Genomic DNA, 8,091 nt, shown 5'->3' with positions numbered 1-8,091 from the left:
GATTAGGAATTATTCCTGAGAGCCTCAAAATGCTTAATAAAAATGCCAAGAAATTCAAAACTGGTGAACATAAAGGCAACCACTACTAAGTGAAGGTCTGTCCCAGGTATTCTCCTAGGTGTGTTTCTGCCGGCCTCATTTAATGTAGCTGTTACAAGAAACCCATAGGGGACAGTATACTGTTCCTTCTGTAAAACTCAAGACGTAAGGACACTTGTGCTCAGAGAAGAAAAGTGTTGTCTTGAGGATACACAGCAGGTAAGGGCCAGAAGAGTAGGGAGCGTCCTTACCAAGTGCTGGGTCGTCTATCTGGCGCGAGATGCATGTGTCACGCAGAACGTTAATCCCACAGTAAAAAGAAGCCAGTATTCAAACATGTCTGTGAAGCTGTACAAATTAAAGACCCCCCCGATACACACACACCCGCAAGTACTACAGCCAAGAATCCTACTGTCATGGAGTTTAAAATGTGTTTTTCAAATTCTTTTTTTTTTTTTCTTTTGACCACAAAATTCTTTTTTGAGCAATTTCTATCAACATTCTTGTTATAAGTTGAATTGAAAAAAAAAACCTCAAAAACATATTTAACATGAATATCTAAAAATGACCCTCAACCGCAAAAAAAAAGTCCTAACCCCCAGTACTTTAGAATGCGACCTTATTTGGCAATAGTGTTATTGAAGATGTAATTGGTTAGGATGAGGTCATACTGGAGTAGGTTGGCCCTTAATCCAATATGACTGGTTCCCTTGAATAAGAAGAGTAAGGGGACTTCCCAGGTCACCCAGTGAATAAGACTTCACCCTCCAATGCAGTGGGTGCAGTTTTGATCTCTGGTCAGGAAGCTAAGATCCCACATGCCTTGTGGCCAAAAAACCAAAACATAAAACAGAATATTGTTACAAATTCAATAAAGACTCTTAAAATAGCCACATCAAAAAAAAAAAAAGGAAGAGGAGTGAGACACACAGAAAGAAAGCAGTTACATGAGAGCAAAGGCAGAATTGGAGTGATATCTCTACATGCCAAAGAATGTCAAGGAGTGTCAGCAAATACCAGAAGCTGGAAGAGGCAGGCAAGTTTCTCTTCTACAGCAGTCATAGAGAATATGGCCCTGCCAGTTGATTTCAGACTTCTAACCTCCAGGATTGTAAAATGATCAATCTCTGATGTTTTATGTCTGCTGCGGCCAGCAGAGCAGGTAGGGATCAAAAGTGGTTGATGCACAGTTTGGGAAAAAGAAACTAGAGACAGAATTAAAGCTTTAAAGATGGGACCGGGAGACTCAAGACCTCTTGAGTCAAGAGCCCCGTTCCTCAGAGCCACATCACTTTTACCGAGTGTCTTGGCAAGCAGAAAGTATCTGTTGTGCTACAATGAAGTCATCAGCCTCCTGTGTCCCCGGTCACGTCTCCAATTTTATTGATTACTTTAAACCATCTTTGTTATTTTCTTGTACATAGACCTGCATATGCCTTGGGAAAACATCCTAGGGTGTGCACAAGCAGTGTTCTGAACTTATGCTGACCTGGCATTCTGAGGTCCTCACTATGCTTTTCCTTAGCTTAACAGGGCATGACAACCCCAACTGATGAACCCAATGTACTTTTATTTGGGTTATGTTGTATTGCTATATTTTGCTTTTATTCTTTTCCCATGGTGATTTTCTCATGGCTTGGCCAGAACAACAGGTGGCTTGACTATTAACCCCTGCATATACCCTTTTTTGTTTTTGTAGCTGAAGATATGTTGCTCTTGCAATTTTTTTCTTCATTAGTTCTCAGAGGGATTTTTGCATGTATCTGAGGACTAAACAGAAGATTATAGCTAAAACAACAAACAGCAAAACATAGCTAGTGTTTCAGTGAGACCACCTCCAATGCCTTTGATCCATCGAGAGGACTCAATGAATTAAGGCTCTCTGCTATTCCTTGAAGTTTACCTATACCTGTTAATAGTCTAAGAGAACCAATATCTAGAGGAAGGTTGTCATCTGTATGGCCCTGCAAGTGCCATCTAATTTTTTCCCAGGAGTGTTCAGATTGGTTATATTCCTGGGGGGTTACACAAAAAGTAGTAATGTTCCAATCACACTTTAAATGTATTTATAATTTATGACATCGTACTTCATCTTCTAAGAGTAGCATTGCATTTTTTTAAATCCACCAACCTGTTGTTAATCTCATCTATATGAGTTTGGGCTCCCCAGTATACTCTGAGATTTTTGTATATGTCTGGAGACAGTCTTTTTTACCTTGATGAGGCTGTTCAGAACTCATGTGTATTCAATTTCTGGAGGGATGAGGCAGAGAGAAAAGAAAAATGTTTTAATTTTACCCACAGGTTTAAATCACTAAATTGTTTTAAACCATCAGCGACTTGAGGAGAAAAGATTTTTATATCTGAAAACAAAGATTAGAAGCCAGTAGTGCGTCAGACAAAAAGTCATGAAAATTGTATTCATATTTAGCAGTCTGTTTAATCTCATGTAACCAGTTCCTTTGTTCTGTGGTCCTTGCCTGACAACAAAGGACATCAGTGAAAGTGATAGTCTCCAAGAAGCTCATGAAATTTTTGCTAGTGTCGTATGACCTGTCCAGCAAAGTGGGTGCTCTGATCACTGGAGATTGCAGAAAATGTATTTTAACCATTTTTTTTTTCATTGTGAGATTATTAACCCCACACCCAGGAAAGGCTTCATTCTATCAAATAAAAGTAAGGTTGTTCAGGGAGCAGGGAAAAGCCAAGCAGCCATCTTGGATTTCCCATAGCCCTGACTGTTTGGTTTATAGCCATTGTTTATCCGTTTTAAATTTCCTGATGAGGGGTTAATTTTGTAGAAGCAGAATGAGCTTTGTCTATGCATGTCACAGTCTTCATAGATCATTGTGAAATAACACTCATTCACTTTATCAAAGTAACAAAAGATTTTAAAAGCAAATATGAATCACTTAAAGACAAATTTACATAGTCTGTTATCAAAAGCCATATTCCAAGAAGACTTTGTTTTTTTTAACAAGAAAAGAAAATCAAATTCCAGATTGGTACCAGCTTAAATTCATTGTGAAACAATAGTTATTCATTTAGTCAAAGTAACAGTAAAAGATTTCAAAGGCAGTTTAATGTCTTAAGAAACTTGTATCATGCACAAAACTCTCTTTCACACACCTTTTTTACACTTCTATATTCATCACTCTATTTGCCCATTCAGAAAACAGCCACCTGCAAGTTCAGATGTACTTCCTTTTTCGTTAATAGAATGTAATTCCATTCCTTATACCTTTTTATTAAAAACACAGCTTACTTTCCTTTAGCAACCATGAACTGTACCTTATATCATCATTCTGTAGATTGGTAAATGTAAACCACTCAAAGCTATGTCATTTGCAAAAGTATCCTCACAGAGTCAATAAATAAACATTAATACCAGGTATCAAATCAATAGTGAATATTTCCCAGTTTACACAAGTCTGAAATTCATTTTAGTTTAATTTTTTTGAATTTACAATTGATTCATAAGCACTTATTTCTCTTTAGGCCAATTAAATAGAGCTCATTGACCAATCAGCCTTTAGCAATTTTGTCCAAGGACAAAGACACACACTGAGACACATAAATTTTGATAGCCATATAGACAGAGATCTCATAGTTTTCTTCTTGATATTTAAAATGTCTCTTTTTCCTATTTGATATTTAAAATGTCTCTTTGCCCCTTCTCTTTTTCTTGGTTTGAGTTCTACCAATTTGTTCATGGCTGGAGTCCCAGATAGAGTGGGCTGTGCATCCCAAGCACATGATAAGACTTAACTCTAAGTTTTTGCCTAGGCCTGTTTTTGTTTCTCAGGTAGAATTTGAGCTCCAAAAAAGTATTTTAACAAGCCAACATTTTTATTTTAATTACATGTGCAAGAAGAACCAGTTTTGCAATTTCAAAAAGACTTTATTTTAACCCGTTTTCTCTGGAGTCTAAAGAATATCATGGCCATTCAGTATCAAAAATGTCATCTTTCTTTTTGTAGTCATAGTTTCATAGTTAAAAATTACACCAGAGAATGTTCAAATTGGCTCTGATGACAGGACTGGACAGACTAATATGAAGTTGTCCCAGCAGAGATTGTCTCTCTGGGCAGATGAGGTTTTCTCTTAAAGTAAAGAAAGTCTGTCCTTTAACCTCTATTTTCTCCCAGGCTCTTATGCAGTATCACCTCACCTGTTCTATAGCCTGATGTTCCAAAAGCACTTGATCTTGAGTTTCCCCCCAATTTCCACTGCCTATCAATCGATCTAAAGTGATGGGGATTAGCAAGAAAACAAACTTTAAATGATACAATGGACCAATCAGACCTAATTGATATCTAAAGGACATTTCACCCCAAAACAATGAATTTCACCTTTTTCTCAAGTGCACACAGAACATTCTCCAGGATAGATCACATCCTGTGCCATAAATCTAGCTTTGGTAAAGTCAAAAACATTGAAATCATTTCAAGCATCTTTTCTGATCACACTGCAGTAAGATTATATGTCAACTACAGGGAAAGAAACTATCAAAAATACAAACATATGGAGGCTAAGCAACACGCCTCTGAATAACCAACAAATCACAGAAGAAATAAAAAAAAGAAATCAAAATATGTATAGAAACAAATTAAAATGAAAACAAGACAACCCAAAACCTATGGGATTCAGTAAAAGCAGTACTAAGGGGAAGATTCCTGGCAATACAAGCTTACCTCAAGAAACAAGAGAAAAATCAAATAAATAATCTAACTTTACACCTAAAGCAACTAGAAAAAGAAGAAATGAAGAACCCCAGGGTTAGTAGAAGGAAAGAAATCATAAAAATTAGGGCAGAAATAAATGAAAAAGAAACAAAGGAGACTATAGCAAAAATCAACAAAACTAAAAGCTGGTTCTTTGAGAAGATAAATAAAATAGACAAACCATTAGCCAGACTCATCAAATAAAAAAGGGAGAAGAATCAAATCAACAAAATTAGAAATGAAAACAGAAAAATCACAACAGACAACACAGAAATACAAAGAATCATAAGAGACTATTATCAACAACTATATGACAATAAAATGGACAACTTGAAAGAAATGGACGAATTCTTAGAAATGTATAACCTTCCAAAACTGAGCCAGGAAGAAACAGAAAATCTTAACAGACTCATCACAAGCACAGAAATTGAAACTGTAATCAAAAATCTTCCAACAAACAAAAGCCCAGGACCAGGTGGCTTCACAGCTGAATTCTACTGAAAATTTAGAGAAGAGCTAACGGAAGCAACAGTTAGAACTGGACATAGAACAACAGACTGGTTCCAAATAGGAAAAGGAGTCCGTCAAGGCTGTATATTGTCACCCTGCTTATTTAACTTCTATGCAGAGTACATCATGAGAAACGCTGGGCTGGAAGAAGCACAATCTGGAATCAAGACTGCCGGGAGAAATATCAATAACCTCAGATATGCAGATGACACCACACTAAAGTGAAGAGGAACTGAAGAGCCTCTTGACGAAAGTGAAAGAGGAGAGTGAGAGAGTTGGCTTAAAGCTCAACATTCAGAAAACGAAGATTATGGCATCTGGTCCCATCACTTCATGTTGAAACAGTGTCAGAATTTTTTTGGCCTCCAAAATCACTGCAGATAGTGATTGCAGCCATGAAATTTAAAGACACTTACTCCTTGGAAGGAAAGTTATGACCAACCTAGACAGCATATTCAAAAGCAGGGACATGACTTTGCCAACAAAGGTCCGTCTAGTCAAGGCTATGGTTTTTCCAGTGGTCATGTATGGATGTGAGAGTTGGACTGTGAAGAAAGCTGAGCGCAGAAGAATTGATGCTTTTGAACTGTGGTGTTGGAGAAGACTCTTGAGAGTCCCTTGGACTGCAAGGAGATCCAACCAGTCCATTCTAAAGGAGATCAGTCCAGGTGTTCTTTGGAAGGAATGATGCTAAAGCTGAAACTCCAGTATTTTGGCCACCTCATGCAAAGAGTTGACTCATTGGAAAAGACTCTGATGCTGAGAGGGATTGAGGGCAGGAGGAGAAGGGAACGACAGAGGATGAGATGGCTGGATGGCATCACTGACTCGATGGACATGAGTCTGAGTGAACTCCGGGAGTTGGTGATGGACAGGGAGGCCTGGCGTGCTGCAATTCATAGGGTCGCAAAGAGTCGGACATGACTGAGTGACTGAACTGAACTGAACTGAATGCACATCCTACTCAAACTCTTCCAGAAAATTGCAGAGGAAGGTAAACTGCCAAACTCATTTTATGAGGCCACCATCACCCTAATACCAAAACCAGACAAAGATGCCACAAAAAAAGAAAGCTACAGACCAATATCACTGATGAACATAGATGCAAAAATCCTCAACAAAATTCTAGCAAACAGAATTCAACAACATATTAAAAAGATCATACATCATGATCAAGTGGGCTTTATCCCAGGGATGCAAGGATTCTTCAATATTTGTAAATCAATGTGATATACCACATTAACAAATTTAAAGATAAAAACCATATGATTATCTCAATAGATGCAGAGAAAGCCTTTGACAAAATTCAACATCCATTTATAATAAAAACCCTCCAGAAAGCAGGAATAGAAGGAACATACCTCAACATAATAAAAGCCACATATGATAAACCCACAGCAACATTATCCTCAATGGTGAAAAACTGAAAACACTTCCCCTAAAGTCAGGAACAAGGGTGCTCACTCTCACCACTACTATTCAACATAGTTTTGGAAGTTTTAGCCACAGCAATCAGAGAAGAACAAGAAATAAAAGGAATCCAGATTGGAAAAGAAGAAGTAAAACTCTCACTGTTTGCAGATGACATGATCCTCTATACAGAAAACCCTAAAGACTCCACCAGAAAATTACTAGAGCTAATCAATGAATATAGCAAAGTTGCAGGATATAAAATTAACACACAGAAATCCCTTGCAGTCCTATACACTGAGAAAACAGAAAGGGAAATTAAGGAAACAATTCCATTCACCACTGCAATGAAAAGAATAAAATACTTAGGAATAAATCTACCTAAAGAAACAAAAGACCTATATATAGAAAACTATAAAACACTGATGAAAGAAATCAAAGAGGACACAAATTGATGGAGAAATATACCATGTTCATGGATTGGAAGAATCAGTATAGTGAAAATAAGTATACTACCCAAAGCAATCTATAGATTCAATGCAATCCCTATCAAGCTACCAACGGTCTTTTTCACAGAACTAGAACAAATAATTTCACAATTTGTATAGAAATACAAAAAACCTCGACTAGCCAAAGCAATCTTGAGAAAGAAGAATGGAATTGGAGGACTCGATCTGCCTGGCTTCAGACTATACTACAAAGCTACAGTCATCAAAACAGTATGGTACTGGCACAAAGACAGAAATATAGATCAATGGAACAAAATAGCCCAGAGATAAATCCATGCACCTACGGACACCTTATTTTTGACAAAGGAGGCAAGAATATGCAATGGAGAAAAGACAATCTCTTTAACAAGTGGTGCTGGGAAAACTGGTCAACCACTTGTAAAAGAATGAAACTAGAACACTTTCTAACACCATACATAAAAATAAACTTGAAATGGATTAAAGATCTAAATGTAAGACCAGAAACTATAAAACTCCTAGAGGAAAACACAGGCAAAACACTCTCTGACATAAATCACAGCAGGATCCCCTATGACCCATCTCCCAGAATAATGGAAATAAAAGCAAAAATAAACAAATAGGACCTAATTAAACTTAAAAGCTTTTGCACAATGAAGGAAACTATAAGCAAGGTGAAAAGACAGCCTTCAGAATGGGAGAAAATAATAGCGAATGAAGCAACTTACAGAGAATTAATCTCAAAAATATACAAGCAGATCATACAGCTCAATACCAGAAAAATAAATGACCCAATCAAAAAATGGGCCAAAGAACTAAACAGACATTTCTCCAAAGAAGACGTACAGATGGCTAACAAACACATGAAAAGATATTCAACATCACTCATTATTAGAGAAATGCAAATCAAAACCACAATGAAGTACCATCTCATGCCAGTC

The sequence above is a fragment of the Bubalus kerabau genome, chromosome 11 (genome assembly GCF_029407905.1).
Source record: "Bubalus kerabau isolate K-KA32 ecotype Philippines breed swamp buffalo chromosome 11, PCC_UOA_SB_1v2, whole genome shotgun sequence".
NCBI classification, from domain to species: domain Eukaryota; kingdom Metazoa; phylum Chordata; class Mammalia; order Artiodactyla; family Bovidae; genus Bubalus; species Bubalus kerabau.
This window is presented reverse-complemented; position numbering follows the sequence as displayed.